At 47.0% G+C, this 15474-nt stretch overlaps 7 non-coding genes across 7 annotated transcripts; 1 reads left to right on the top strand and 6 right to left on the bottom strand.

Annotated features, from left to right (window-relative positions):
* Positions 1 to 473: 473 nt before the first annotated feature.
* Positions 474 to 555, bottom strand: TRNAS-AGA (transfer RNA serine (anticodon AGA)). The gene has a single exon. It is a non-coding gene; the product is annotated as a tRNA-Ser (tRNA).
* A 403-nt stretch (positions 556 to 958) lies between these two features.
* Positions 959 to 1030, bottom strand: TRNAM-CAU (transfer RNA methionine (anticodon CAU)). Its single transcript has one exon. It is a non-coding gene; the product is annotated as a tRNA-Met (tRNA).
* A 418-nt stretch (positions 1031 to 1448) lies between these two features.
* On the bottom strand, positions 1449 to 1519 carry TRNAG-GCC (transfer RNA glycine (anticodon GCC)). Its single transcript has one exon. It is a non-coding gene; the product is annotated as a tRNA-Gly (tRNA).
* A 2637-nt stretch (positions 1520 to 4156) lies between these two features.
* TRNAW-CCA (transfer RNA tryptophan (anticodon CCA)) lies at positions 4157 to 4228 on the bottom strand. Its single transcript has one exon. It is a non-coding gene; the product is annotated as a tRNA-Trp (tRNA).
* A 1573-nt stretch (positions 4229 to 5801) lies between these two features.
* TRNAR-UCG (transfer RNA arginine (anticodon UCG)) lies at positions 5802 to 5874 on the top strand. The gene has a single exon. It is a non-coding gene; the product is annotated as a tRNA-Arg (tRNA).
* A 4619-nt stretch (positions 5875 to 10493) lies between these two features.
* Positions 10494 to 10565, bottom strand: TRNAM-CAU (transfer RNA methionine (anticodon CAU)). The gene has a single exon. It is a non-coding gene; the product is annotated as a tRNA-Met (tRNA).
* Positions 10566 to 11565: 1000 nt separating this feature from the next.
* Positions 11566 to 11637, bottom strand: TRNAW-CCA (transfer RNA tryptophan (anticodon CCA)). The gene has a single exon. It is a non-coding gene; the product is annotated as a tRNA-Trp (tRNA).
* Between the last annotated feature and the right edge of the window lie 3837 nt (positions 11638 to 15474).

Raw genomic sequence — 15474 nt, 5'->3', positions numbered from 1 at the left:
GTGTCGCGTGAGTTTCTTTAGGGTGATTTCTCTTCTAGCGATACTGCAGATCCTAGAAGGAGATGCAACGGTTCTGTCAGGCAAAAAGCCCAGTGGAGTTCACTTTTGCTTGGAATTTTTCTCCGGTCTATAGAGGGTTTGAGTAACAGCATTCCTTGCAAAATCAAAACTGTATTTCCAGGAAATTTCAGAATTAAGAAAAAACGTTTACCTCCAACTATTTTCACTTCCTTTCTGGTGCTTATCTTCATTTCCCAATGGACCAAATGCAGGAGTAATAAAAGATACTTTTTGTTATATTAACTCTTTTCTGTGTTGAATATACAGTAAAGGACTATAGCTACCTACTTCCAATCTTATGGAGAGACACAATAATCGGGAAAACTGTGTTTGGTGTTGTTTTAATGTGTGTTCGAGGTCGAGTTTCTACAGTTGGTCCAGTAGATGATGTACCAAGAAAGAAAACGCTATTGCGTAGTCGGCAGGATTCGAACCTGCGCGGGGAGACCCCAATGGATTTCAAGTCCATCGCCTTAACCACTCGGCCACGACTACGAGACTCCGGCGTTTCGGTGGATAAATTCCCATGACAAATACTATCTTCCCTGTTACACATGGCTCTGTTCGGTAACTGTTCTGCAATGTCTGTCATTGTGGTAAAAACAAGGTCTGGAATATCTCTGGAATACCGAAATGTCCGTTACATAAGTTTTTGTAAATTATAACAATCTGACGATGACATACACATTACGAACTCTAACAGGTGTACCGGTCCCCAAATCTGAGACACTGAATCACAAGAATCGCCAGGTTAGTGAATAGCGTTTACCGCAGTTAGAGACTAGGAACAGTACACCTGCAGAACTGGTCCAGAGACCCTATCTGATAATCAGTGATAATCTTAATTTAATCCCCTTTCCACAATAAAAGATGAATTTTTAATGAAAAGAAGCGCGAATAGCAGAGGATGGTTTCGATCCATCGACCTCTGGGTTATGGGCCCAGCACGCTTCCGCTGCGCCACTCTGCTAACGCTTAAGCCTTTTTCTTTCAATTACTATTCGAAAAATAAATTTTAGCAATTTTCTTCTAAATGATTGGTTGATATATGTCAGTGACTGCCTCTGAAAATAGAAAGAACACATTGGTATCCGTACGTGACTACACTCCACTTCCAAATACTACTGCCTGAGAACTCACCTCCAAAAGGCTCAATCTTCATATCAGAGTTTACTCGAGCTGATAGAATGACGTTTCAGATTATTGGAAAACCAAACGCATACTAATTAGCGTAACCGATAAAGGTGGAATTGCAACAGGAAGGTTAACTTTGGTCTTCCTGAGCTTAGCCCTCCCAAGATACTAGAAGTACAGGTCCTTTAAAATATTTTTTGTGATGTCTTCGCAGTGGAGGGGCGGGGGACGAGGGGGGAGAAAAAGACAGACGATGCATTGGCCGGGAATCGAACCCGGGCCTCCCGCGTGGCAGGCGAGAATTCTACCACTGAACCACCAATGCGCTGCGCGAAGTAGGTACCTTGTATGTCCTTACATATAGGTATGGTTACCTTGTCACTAAATTATTAAAATAGTGAGAATGCATGTTCTCCTCCCAAGAATTTCTTTCAATCTCATTCTCTTTTATCAGTACATTTATCATGCTGAAGGGATCTAGATAAGCCACTGTGACAAAAAAGAAATTACTTTGAGTTAAAGCATTTGAGTTTCTGAAATCCCTTATCTACCTAAAAGCAGAGGCTTCCCAAAGAGCTCAGTCGTCATAAATCCCGTCCCCTGAAGCAACTCTCATCTTCCTTTCTGAGAAAGAAGTTGGTGTGGGTTAGAGGAAAAAAAACGTTCCCCTCTTGGTTGGAACTCCTGTAACAAAAGACAGATTACCAACGAAAGGACAGATTAACAAGAGAAAAAATAGCAGAAGTGCATTAATATGTACCTGGCAGGTACACATGGGAGAGACCCCGGGAAAATGGTAACTCTTGAAGAGTAACAGATGAAGGGGAGCATAATTTGCCATCCCCAAATATGCCTCTGTGACATAGGGTTGTTTTAGGCCGATTATTTTTTAGAAACAGCAGACACAGAAGATCTAAAAACCAAGTGGAAGTTACCTTTTTGTAAGAGACATTTACATTTTGCAAAATAATAACAATAACAATAAAAGGGAGCCCGAGCTGCCGTCCCAGAGGAACTGCCTTGCACACTTTATGTCTCAAACCTGTGGATGTCAAGACAGGGCAAAATAAACTTTGCACTGGGTCTAATGCAACCTTGTGCCCCGCAAAAATTGTTTTGCAAGGATAACAAGAAAGCAGATACTATGATTGCTGGACTTGTGACTACTAGGCTGAAAGTTAAAAACATTCTCTAAAATAACATCGCTGTTATGTTACATTATGTTATGTTTGTTATGTTGTTATGTTATCTACACCAATAGCAACGCTTTCCTTCTAATGACGTCATTGTTCCCCTTCCCTTTCTCATAAATACCCCTTGTTTTTGTCTCCTAATCAGAACACTACTGGGGCTTTTCTGCCTGGGTCAGTGCTTCCCGAATAGCGTTCTTCCTTTGCAGGACACGGCGAGCTAGCGAAGCTGAGTAGAAGGATTGAACTTGGTGTCGGCTTTCCCTGACTTCTGGGTAGTGCGGCGCACAGCGGAGGCAAACACTGAACAGGCAGGACTGCGGTGGAGGAGTCTGAGTAGCATCACTGCAGGGCGCCACACAAAGAGAACGGGAAGCTGTCACCTAAAACCCGGAGCTCCCCGATGACTACAATGGGGGAGCGGGGTTAAAGGCAAAATATCATGACTGACCATGATTTAGGGATTCAGGGTCGTGAACTATGCTGGTTGGTCAATTCCTGTGCAAGCTTCAACAATTTTCTTAATCTGATTTATTTAGCTCTTGGCCGCATCCTGTGCGGGGTCTTCTTGACTGTGGCCAGGTGGTCTTTCCTGCTCACAGAGGTCTGCAAGACATTTTGGGATTGTGAGTCAGTGATGTTACCTTAAGAACGGGGCGGGGGGGGGGGGGGCAGAGTTATAACATCCTCTGCTTAACAGGCTACATTCTTCTGTTATCTTAAGCAAAATATACTGTTATATTCTTTCCTACCAGCTGAACGTGCAGGCCACAGGGCATGACTGCCTAACAGTGTTGCTGCGACTCTTAGAAGGACTAATGTAATAGTTTTAACTAAAAGCTAATTTCTTCTAGGTTTTGCTGTCGGTTTCACTGTTTCTGGCAAGTTCGAGCTGACTTAGATGTAGATCTGTGAGGGACGTGGGCCGGGCCACTGGGGAGACCTCCATTCCCTGGGTCCCCATATACGAATAAACTTTATCAGCCCACAGCAGGAGTGTGGCTGATTTGGGGGCATGTGCTACAGGTCTGAGGCAAAGCCCTGGGCCCACGCGGCAGAAGGGCCTTGTCTAAAGCTGGAAGAAAAGTTACCAGGAGGAGCTGGCGTCTTGGTTGACCACTGGAGGGTGGGGGTCTGAATCAAGCAGGGGACCAGGGCGAGCATTCCCCACGGAGCAGAGCGCTGGGGCAACGGCCCTGCCCTCTGAAGGAGAGACATGCATTTGAGAAACAAAAAAAGCGCACGTACGACAGAGGATTGATCTGCACAACCGGCTGTTTTGCTACACGCAAGGGGATGTGAGGATAAGACTTGCAATTTGTTGTTTAAAAATAGGCATGGTAAGGGCACTGATGTAACTGAGCAGGAGGAGACCCTGGAAGAGTTAGAAACAGGGATGGAAGAGGCCCTTGTGGCCGTGGGGAGAAGAGGATAAACGGGATGCAACGTTCGAGGAGAGAAAACTCAGCAGAATCCCTAATCGGATTGGGAAGCAACGTCCAGAGTGGCGCCGGGCTCCTGGCTCCGGAGGAATAGGGGTGGGAGTGCAGCTGCGGGGAATGCGGAAAGTGGCCCAGGGAGGCAGGCGAAGGGGCAGTCCGGAAGCCAGGAGCGCGGAGCCGGAGCCTACGTCGAAGAGGAGGGTCCTCGGCAACTAAAAGACGCGAAAAGAAGCCTCAAAGGACAAATGGAAACCAGAAGACTGGGCATTGCCTGGCGGCAAAGACGGGAGAAATGTGTTTAACATTTCTCCCCAAAACGGCAGAAGAGGCTGACCCCGACGTGACTTGAACACATAACCTTCTCATCTGGAGTCAGACGCGCTACCGTTGCACCACGAGGCCACCAGGAAAAGGGATTTTTTTCTCTTCTCAAGTCAGATGTGAATAATTTTCCTTCTCTTCCAAATACTTCTTTCTCTTTTTTTTTTCCCTCAGGATGTAAAGATTTATTTCTTTTTCTTGGTAGATTTGATCGTTTTACCCCTCCAATGCTCATGGCTTCGCCAATGCTTCCTTGTTGAAGATATTGACCAGATTAAATATTAATCTGGTCTGCTCAGTGGTGTCCATGGGCCTTCTGGTCTCTGCAGTGAGCACGTGCCATTCGGTTCACAACAAGAAAAGAGCTTGGATTTGCTGGTCTCAGCTTTTTCCACTAGCTCTGTGAGTGATTTTCCTGCAGTCGTTCGCAGAAGGTGATTCTGGAACCCAGAGCCTCGGTATCCGCTGGGAGCTTGTTAGCAATGCAAATCCGGCCACACCCGGGCCTAAGGGTTCACAAAGTCCAGGGTGGCCCAGCAGGCTGTGTTTGGACAGGTCGTCCGGGAAAACGTTTGAGAATCTCTGCGCCAGCTTGGAGACACGACACGTTTCTCTCTCGAGAAAGTAAACGTACAGTCTCCTGCCAGGATGGGGCAGGCGCAGATGTATCTGTTTGTCTGGGCTGCCATGACTGAGCCCATAGAGTGGGTGGCTGAGGCAACAAACCTACCTTCTCACACTTCTGGAGGCTGGAAGTCCTAGATCAACCTTCCCGACAGGTGTGTCGATGGCTGCCTTCTCCCTGTGTCTTCATATGGTCTTCTCTCTGTGTCTGTGTCCTAATCTCGTTTTGTAAGGACGCCAGGCATCTGGGATTAGGGCCCACCCATACGACCTCATTTCACTCTACTCACCTCTTTAAAAGCCGTCCCGAGGTGAGGTCCTGGAGGTGGGAGAGGGGGCGGGGTTGGGGGCGACTACAGATTCAACTCCTAACAGGCAGTTTCCAGGCGGAGCTGCTGCGGACAGCTCCTGGACCTGGCGTGGGGCGAGCACGAAGTGTGCGGTGCAAGTGGGCCCGCCGCTTTGCTTTGCCCACACGGCCTGTTTGGGGGTCCGCTGTCGCGGGTCCGACAAGCCAACTGGCCCACCTCAATCGGATTTCCAGATTACCAAATGGTGTTGATGTTATCTCCTCGAAGTGTTGTCTTATTGGAATTTACGTTTCAGAGTCGTTTTAAGTGGGATTTCTGAAGTGCGCAAAAGTAAACCCTGTGCTTACCCCACAACCTTTACCTGGGCGCCCCGCCCTACACCGGGGGTCCCCGAGTAGACAAAGCAGCCCTGTTCCTTCTGCACCTCCCTGCTTCAGCCCCCAGAGTCTCTTTCTCGCTGTGGCCTTCCTGCCCGACCCCCACCCAAAAATAAAGCACCCTGTTACCCTCAGTCACTGTAGCGCCGAGGTCCTCTCCTGAACAGCAGTAACTTTACAGCAAATTTACTGTTAGGTTCAGCTTGTTTCCCCAGTAGGACTATAAGGTTTTCGAGGCGTTGGAAACACCTTGGCTCACAACGATAACTTCGCTACTATTGCAGTTAGAGCGCCGAGATTGTTCCAACAAATTTTCTACTCACACACTGCTTCTCACAGGGTGACCACGTGGCCTAATGGATAAGGCGTCTGACTTCGGATCAGAAGATTGAGGGTTCGAATCCCTTCGTGGTTGTTCCCTTTAACTCCCTTTTGAAGTCAGAAGTCTTCTTTTTCACCTTAGCAGTTTATTCGCCACGGGTTTCTCCTCCACCTCTCTTCCTTTGTTTCTTTTCCCCTCTCCAAGTATCTATTTCTCTGTCTCCGTAACATCCCCGCAGTCCGTTCTCCCGGGCGGCGCTACCCAAAATCCGGTCCGCTGACCAGAGGCGGCGCCTGGGCGCTTCTGAGAAACGCAAGCTGCCCCTCCAGTCCTTCGCTCCAGCTTCAAAGCTAGGACGCTCGGGGTGGGGGCTGGGGCTGGGTTTCATATGCTAGTAGTGGAGCCAGGCCCTTGCACACTCGAGCCTGAGAACTACAACGTTGTGGACTTCAAGTTCTCCCCTCCCACTCACTATTTAGCGCCCACCCACCTGCACCCAAGATCGTTATAAAGGGGGTGTTGTGCAACCTCCTGGGGACCCCTAGGAAAGACTGAGGCAGAGAAAGGCAGGAAAAGGGTCAATACGTTTGACAAAAGTCCCCTACAACAGACGTACGGAAATGGTAGAATCAGAAACTCACCCTCTGCGATACCCAGAAAAACCACAGACTTGGGGCAAAAGCAGTAGTGACCTTATACTTCTTAGGAGGTGATCGGGAAACAATCTATTCGTGGTGTCCAAGGGCCAACCCAAGAACTGCAAAGGGAAAAAGCCCTGGGAAACACTGAATCAAGTACAGGTGCCAACCCAGAAGTTTTCGCCTGAATCCAGTCTAATCAACTAAAGACATCTATCAGTCATTTGTACTAGACTTCTAGTTTAGAGTAGAAGAATGAATGAAAAGTTTCCATGAGGGAACAACGAGAAAAAACCCAGAAAGTGGGACATTCTACGAGCCAATAGCCTCGGACTTTTTAAAAAGTCAATGTCAACAACAACAAAGCTGGAAGACTGTTGTAAACTAAAAGGCATTAAGGAAACATTACAGCCAAATTCGGTAAATGAACTTTGATTGGATCTAGTTAGAAAAACTGGCTCCAAAAGACATATCAGAGGCCCTTGAATGTGAACTGGATGCTAGATGTTTTCATAAAGAAGTACTAGATTTTTTACTTATGATAATAGTATTTTGGGTATGTAAGACGTGTTCACATGTGAAGAGTAAGTAATGTGGCAAAATGTTAACAACTGTTGAATATGGGTAGTGGGTGCACAGATAATTCCCTATTCTTTCCACTGTTTATGTTTAAATTTTTTTTCATAATAAAAGTTTTAATTAAATTTTAAAAAATTGGCAGAAGTTGTCTTGCTTAAACAAAGGCCCTGAAGGAAGAGCACAGGGCTCCAGGGAGTCAGAGGGTTCACATGAAGAGACCAGGGCAGCGAAGAAGGACAGATCCTTCTTGCCTCGGGAGCTCCAGGCTCCCTGACAGAGTGGCCAGAAAGGAAGCTGAGAAGGTTAGATAGACAGACGCCCATGGTGAGGGGCTCCTGTGCCGTTGGTGATCTTCCCTGTAGACCACACAGTGCCTGTAAAGGGGACAAGACACGAGCACATTTGCATTCTCAGACGGACACACCAGTTCATGCTGACATAGCCCCGTCTACAAAAGCAGCCCCCAACTGCATCTCTGGTGTTATCTCTTACTGCTGCCCCTCTAAAAAAAAAAAAAAAAGGCAGTGCTCCAGCAAGACAGAACTTTCTGCAGTTTCTCTCATAGTCTAACCCCTCTCCCTTTGGGCTCACTTCGACACATCCTTCACATCTGAGCTTCAATAGAATTCATTCCACAGCCTGATCTGAGAAAATGGGCCTGAGGCTTGGGAAAAAGAGTCAGATTAGAAAAATAATTAGGAGGTTGATCTGGGTGCTTATTTCAAAAGTTTGGGCCCTGGCTGGTGTGGCTTAGTGGATAGAGCACTGAACTATTAACCTTAAAGGATCGTCAGTTCAGTTCCCAGTCAGGGCACATGCCTGGGTTGAAGGTTAGGTCCCAGTTTGGGGCGCTCAAGAGGCAACCACACATTGATGTTTCTCTCCCTTTCTTTCTCCCTCCCTTCCTCTCTCTAAAAATAAACAAATAAAGTCTTAAAAATGAGGAGGTTTGGATTTTTTGGAAAGAAAGATGGAGTATTCCATTTGGAAAGTATTGCTTCTGAGAGGTCCATAAAGATACAAAAAGAAATAACCAATTTTGTTCTGGAACCCAGAGGAGAAATCTGGGCAGCTGCCATTTCTTGAGCCTTTACTATATTCCAGGCACCGCATGAGGTGTTTGAAGAAGCAGGGTGTCTCTCTGTAAGGAATATCTTTGCCAGAGTATTTAAAGTTATTGCAACATATCGCTGATTTGTTTTCCTGAAAAAATCCAAAGAGGCATTCTCAGCTTACCACATGCTAGAATTAAAGTTGGTTGATTCTTCTCCGCTTTCATTGATGGGACGTGATATACTATCCTTTGTCTTCTTATCGCTGAAACCTGAAGGAGCATAGAATAAATGATAAATCATAAGCTGAAGAGCTGTAGACCATACTTCGTGGCTGAGTGGTTAAGGCGATAGACGGGAAATTGGCTGGGGTTTTACCGCGCGAGTTCGAATCCTGCCGATTACGGTAGGTGGGCTTTGGTGTTAAGATGCTCTCCAGCCATAAAGAAAGTCTAAATAATTTTCCTTAACTTCTGAGGTTTCAGGCTTCGAAATTTTGGTAGCCAGAGGAAAACCAAGTTGAAGGAAAAGAACTCATATACTCATATTTATTTTATTTTTTTTAATTTATTTGTACTGTATTTTTCCATTACCATTTGTCCCTGTTATACTCGCCCCTTCCCGCAATCGCCACACTGTTGTATGTCTATGAACGCTTTTGCCTTTTTGCTTGATCCCTTAACCCCCTAACCGCACCCCCAGCACATACTCATATTTAGAACAACAAAATAATTCTACTACTTTTTTTTCTAAGTATGTAAGTAAGTCTTATACAATATTTAGGAGGGCCAGTGGTGCAATGGATAACGCGTGTGACTCTGGATCAGAAGATTCCCTGTTTGACACCTGCTGGCTTGGTTTTGTTTTGTTTTGTTTTTTTGTTTTTTGGGGGGGTTGTTTGTTTTGGGGGGGTTGTTTGTTTACTTATGTCCTTTGAAATTCCTCTCGTTCCCGGGCTTCCGTGTTATATGTATTTTAAATTTAATTTAATTTTTAAATTTGATATTATATCTTTTACATAAAATGACAAAAATGTTAATAATATAGGCTCCAGCTTATAGTTCACAACTCTTCTTTTACATACATAGATTTTCTTTAAATCACATCATTAAATTGTTTTCAAAACCATTTCTCTCAACTTAATTTTTAAGAGTGGATATAGATAGGTTCACAACAAATTGAGAGGAAGGTGCAGATGGCACAGCCTCCCCCATTATCAACACCCCCCACCATAGCGGTGCATTTACTACAATTGATGAACCTATATCGACACATCATAATCACTCCAAGTCCACAGTTTTGATTAAAGTTCACCCTTGGTGTTGTACATTCCATGGGTTTGGACAAATGTATAGACACATATCCATCTTTATAGCATCATGCAGAGTATATTCACTGCACAAAAACCCTCCGTGCTCACCTCTTCATACTCCCTCCTGCACACACACCCTGCATTTTCCTGTCTCCATGGTTTCATCTGCAATGTGCCTCCTTCCAGATTGGCTTCTTTCATTTATTAATATGCATTTAAGTTCCCTCTACATCTTTTCATGGTTAAGTAGCTCACTTATTTGTAAAGATGAATAATATTCCATTGTCTGGGTGTATGAGTTTATTTCTCTGTCACTGAAGCGTATTTGCTTGCATGCAAGTTTTGGTTATTATGAATAAAGCTGCTCTAAACAGCTGTGGGCAGGGTTCTGTATGGACATAAATTTCAAGTCTTTGTGTAAATGACAAGGAGTGCAATAGCTGGATCTTAGGGTAAGATTTTGTTTAGTTTTGTGGGAAACCACCAAACTGTCTTCCCAGTGGCTACGCCATTTTGCCTTCCCACCAAGCGACTGAGTGTTTCTGTTGCTCTACATCCTCGCAGCGTTTGATGTTGCCAGTGGTTTGGATTTTGGACATTCTAATAGGTGTGTCTGGTAGCTCATTATTTTAATTTGCATTTCTCTCATGACATTTGCATATGCTTAAAAGGGGGACAAAGAATTAGACACCTCACTAAAGAAGATATACACAAAGTAGATAGCAATTTTATTAGGTTTTTATTTTATGTAAAAAGGTTGTTAGCCTTATAAAGGTAAAAAGTGGGGAGGGGAGACTGGATGAAAGAAGGTGAAGGGATCAGCCAAGAAACATATATACATGACCCACAGACACAGACAACAGTGTGGGGATGGTCAAAGGAAAGGGGGATGGTGAAGGCAGGGTGGTGGAGGGGGAAGGGGGAGGGTAGGGCCATCTGTAATAATGTAAACAATAAAAAATGAAGTACGTACGTGTAATTTAAGGACTCAAACAATTCACAAGATTTGTGACTTGTAACAAAATGCAACACTTCTCTCTTGGCTTCCTGTTCTAATGGTCCCCATGGTAGCTGTAGGAGGAGCCTCGCATTGAGGCAGATCTATTCTGGAGGAGAAATATAAAGACAACCTAGCAGAGGATGGTTTCGATCCATCGACCTCTGGGTTATGGGCCCAGCACGCTTCCGCTGCGCCACTCTGCTACTGTAAGTATAGGTCTTGTAGTTAATATTCAGATTGATTTTGGTTTGACTTTTTTTCTCCTTGAGTCTTTTCCAACTTTCAGAACTAAATGGTTTTTCTCTCTCTTTGTCCAGATCAGTGATCTGTCTCTTATAACACGATAGCGGTGGACTTGAACTAACTCCTAAGAAAAGAGTTAATAAGAAATGGGGAGAGCACAAAGGCATGGTGAGCTACACCTGTTACTGTGTGAGCGTGGGCGTTACATCTGTACCAAAATGTCTGCTGACATCCCAAACGTCGTGTTAAAGTCATTCTAAATTACACAAAACAGTAAACTCTGATGAAATAAACATGCCTTCCCTTTTTTCCGTGCTGTAATGTAATAGATGGTTCAATATCTGTTGGGGGAGGGGCGGATTCTTGAGATCCAGGTGAGGAAAAAACCCGCACATTTCTGCACTTAAAAAACAAAACAAAACAAAAAAAACCCAGAGTTTTTTAAACCTAGTGTTCCGGGAACTTCTGGCCCAGAGGATTAACCTTCTAGTGTACTAGTTTATCCCCTATAATCTCAGCTGGTGGGTGGGCGGTTTCTGCTTGCTGCGTTCCCTCCCTAGCCTGGAGGGGCGGATGCAGCTGCGGGGCAGGCGCCCCCCACCGGTCTGAGGCCTAGGGCCGGAGGCGCTGGAAGACAGGCTCCGCCAGCATGGAAGTGAGTGTGGAGGGAAGACCGGGAGGGTTGGAAGAGCTGAAATGAAATTCAGAATGTTTGCTCTAAAAGAGTACAAAACGTCTCTATGGACCCAGAAATAAGCCCTTCAAATACAATAACAATGTATTTGTAATATTGTATGTTACGCATTCTTGCCTATTTACTCACGTTGTTAAGGAGTTTAAGGAGCGCATCCAAGCTCACACAAAGAAGGAAGGGCTGTTTTTGTTTCTGCATAAGATTTAACTTTACAGATCAACGCCCCCCACCCCAAGGCAGTAAAAAAGAAAAGAAGGCAGCCGAGTTGACCCCGACGTGATTTGAACACGCAACCTTCTGATCTGGAGTCAGACGCGCTACCGTTGCGCCACGAGGTCCTCCAAAGTCCAAACCCTTTAAATCTGTCCACCTGGTCTATGGGATTAATTTTTGAGATTTGGTGCAAACCGCGTCGCTGGATAGAATCATGCCTGGCTCCCTCCTCCCACCAATCCCTGATTCTGCCTCCGACTTGCTTCTATTCGCACTTCTTCCGATTCTATTTCATTGCTTTTCTTACCAAGTTTTCTCCGTGTTTATATTTAAAAAATAGACACTTTGAGGATTTCTGTTCTTTTTATCAGTCGTCCCGGAGTACAGTGGGGAAGGCTAGAGACCTGGGGGAGGGGCGTGTTGGAGGCGCGCGGTCTGGGCTTTCAGAAAATAACAAAGGGCTGAGGAGGACCCTCGGCCGCTCAGAAAGGAATGAGTCTGCAGGGCTGGTGCTGCCAGAGAATTCAGGGTGACCATTCGTTGAGGGAAAACTGGAATTTATACTTTCCTCACCGACCCCATAGGCTTGCTGTGAGTTTACGTATGCAGTGTGCTTAGGATGCCTACCCGGCACACAGGGAGCTCTCTCTCCATAAACGCTGGCGTAGTTACTGCTACAAGGTTTACTGAAATTCTTACATGCATTTGCCCACATCGCCAGTCTGGTTCAACAGAGATGGTGGTAAAACTTCCATTTGTCAGTAGTTAATTTCTCCCACAGATGGAGTGAGTGGTCAGTGTTAACAAACAATTAAATTGGCTATTTCAGATGTTAGAATTATTCTTTTTTAAAATAAGGAAAACACAAAAGTAAACAAAATATGGCCCCTCCTTCATTTCAAATGCATTTTAAAAAGCTGCCAAATTTATTCTCGGGAGCATTTGAGATCTTGCTCCCCAGCCCATGTCATCAGTTTGGCTCAAACAAACTCAATGCTGGCACACCAGCATCGCGAGCATCACTACTCCTGTGCTTTGGAGCCGTTATTAAATAAAATAAGGGTGACTGAACACCAGCGCTGTGATCCTGCGACTGTCCATCTGTCACAGAGACGCTCCTCAGTGACTAAGGGGGGTGAGGGGAGATCTGCGGGTAGATGGGTCGGACTAAGGGTTGGGGCGCAAGGGCGCAGGATGGCGCAGACGACACAAGATCTCATGATGCTGCTCAAAGTGATGTGAAATTTAAAACTTATGAATTGTTTATTTCTGGAATTTTCCATTTAACACTTTCCTACGAGGGTTGACAGAAGGTAATTGAAACTTCGTAAAGTGAAACCCTGGATCAGGGGTGACTGTTGTCTAGAAACATACAAACCGGATGTGCGGTGACAGAGGGACAGCCAGTGGAGGGCGCCCGCGGGGTGCTGAGCTGCACCTGATGGAAAGAGGAGGGGGAGCCGAGGAGGGAACAGGCAGAGGGAGAGGTGGGGAAGGTGGGGGGCAAACAGGAAGATGACAGGGGTGCACAAGGGACAGAAATGAACCGGCTCAGAAATGACAGTTCAGGTGACTCTCTGCCTGTCCCGTTGCAGGTGGGAAGCAGTCTCAGGCCTATGCAGGTGAGTGAGCCTGATGGTCTCTGGTTTCCTGGCACCTGTGTGTGAAGTAATTAAACCATTTCTCTGCTGGGTGAGGAGTAATCACACCCAGCTCAGAGGCTCATTTGCTGTGTCTGATCCACCCCTGCCTTTCTGGACACTCAGAGAGGACCTTCCAGACACAGAGTCCCCTCACCCTGCTGGCACACACGCCCACATCCGGCAAAGCATGGCTTTGTCACCAACGACCCCAGTGTGATGGAGGGAAGCCCAACAGTGGGAGGAGAGGTTTTAGCCTGGTCCGCAGAGCTGTAGATGAGGAAAGTGGACATTGGAGGAGACTGAGGAGAGGGGAGAGAAGAGGCTCAGCGAGGACAGTGGATGGGGGGAGGACAGAAATAATGACCTTTCCTTGTCTGTGTCTCCTTCCTTCCAGAGTGGAAGATGGCCCTCTTCCAGCCTGGTGAGTGGATGACTCTCTGTTCCCAGGACAAGCCCCAAGGGCCCCTGCTCCCTCTTTCTTCTCCAAATATTGACGGGGACAGTTCTGGGGGGTGACCTAAGGTCCGCGTCTCAAAGGTGTGCCCACCTGCCGAGAGCCCAGGGACCAGGGACAGTGGCTGTCCTGGGGTCCACAGGTCTCTGTGGGAGGAAGAGGCAGGAGGAAGGGGCTGCAGGGAGAGTGAGGGTGTGACCTGACCAAGCTCCTGCCCCTCCTGCTGCTGTGTGTCCTTGAGTCAGGCCGTGTTCCATAGTCATTCCTGCTCTGTGAGGGTTGGGACAAGGACTGAGAGAGGTGATGACTGTGTTGGTCAGAACACCCACAGGAAACAGATGGGCTGTTTAGAGTGGGTGTTTGTCTGACGGTAGTGCCCATGGTGAGGAGAAGGTGGTGTAAGACCTAAAATCAATGTGGGCAACTCCTAGAATGTACAGACTGTGTTGTAGGGTGATTCACTCACAGGGGTGCAGGATCAGAGTGCACAGAGGACCCCACAACCTGCACAGATTATTCACTGATAACAGACCCCTTACAGAACTTTTTTACACCATGACTCGGGCACTAATGACTGACAGGAACAGGGACCAAGAATGTGGCAGCACCAGCCACACCTCCTGGTGGTCTTGTGACAGATGACCCTTCATAATCGATACGATCACAGGTGTGGAGTTGACCTCGGTGCTCCTGTCACTCTAACTGTTACTGACAAAAGTGCTCACGGCCATGTTTTAGGGAACACGGATAATCGTCACCTGAGGCTTTGGTGTGCTGGCTGAGGCCAGTGAGGTGGGTCAAAGGTCCCAGCATGAAGAGGTGAAAGAAACCTGTGACACAGAGATGGGGTTGGATTTGTTCACAGCCACAGGTGGGATGACATTAGGGAAACCAACAAGGACAAGTGGGGCCCCAGGGCTCACAGCAGTGGGAGCTGTGACCACCCCTGGGCCAAGGGCACAGGGACAAGGTGGAGCCTGAAGGCAGCTGGGGCTCAGGGAGAGGCTGCCTGGGAGGAGGCGTGCTGTGGTGGAGCACCTCCCTGGAGGAAAATGGGGTATCAGCCTGTGCCTCCTTTCCTTCCTCCTTCCCGTGTTCAGTCTGCGCCTCTCCTTGGCCAAACCCAACATGTAACTAAAGTTCAGGGGCACAGGGATGCTGCCCATGGGGGACTGACTCCTGGGGCCAGAGAGGGTGGGGACAGGTGGGGAGTGGACCCCAGAGCACATGGAGCCCCAGCCTGGCCCCAAGCACAGAAGGGACATGGTGTCTATTATCACACCAGGCACTTCCTCCATGCCCAGCTTTGGGCTCAATATGCCACTCATTTTGTCTTACTCCGGCCTAGATATTAGTGTTTGTACCTCCATTCACAGATAGGAAATTGAGACTCAAGATATTATGTAGCCAGTGTCTATGGACAGAGAGATTGTGCAGAAGAAGACATCACCCAGCTCAGGGGGTAGAGCCAGGGCTGACATTTAATCCATATGACCATACAGCACAGGTGGGTGCAGAGATTGTGGGGAGACAAACAGGAAAAAGTCAACCCCATCCCTCCTCTCCTTCCCCTTTCTCATTGATCACAAGACCCCTGCCGGTTCTCTTGGCAAGGCTAAAGGAAACCTCCAAGGTGGGCTGGGGACCTCCAACACTGGGCTCCGCCTCCTGCCCAGACCCAGGCATTGAAGGCTGAGGCTGTGAGGTCCAGGAAACATGGCTGACCCCACCCCACCCAAACTCTCAGCAGCAGGTGTGTTTCTGGATCAAGACACTGTGCACCGTGCACCCTCCGTGTTGCTGAGGACCAGAGGAACCTGCGGCGGGCAGGCACACGGTAGAATCTGCCAGACAACCCTGAGAGA

The sequence above is a fragment of the Desmodus rotundus genome, chromosome 12 (genome assembly GCF_022682495.2).
Source record: "Desmodus rotundus isolate HL8 chromosome 12, HLdesRot8A.1, whole genome shotgun sequence".
Lineage (NCBI taxonomy): Eukaryota > Metazoa > Chordata > Mammalia > Chiroptera > Phyllostomidae > Desmodus > Desmodus rotundus.
This window is presented reverse-complemented; position numbering and strand designations above follow the sequence as displayed.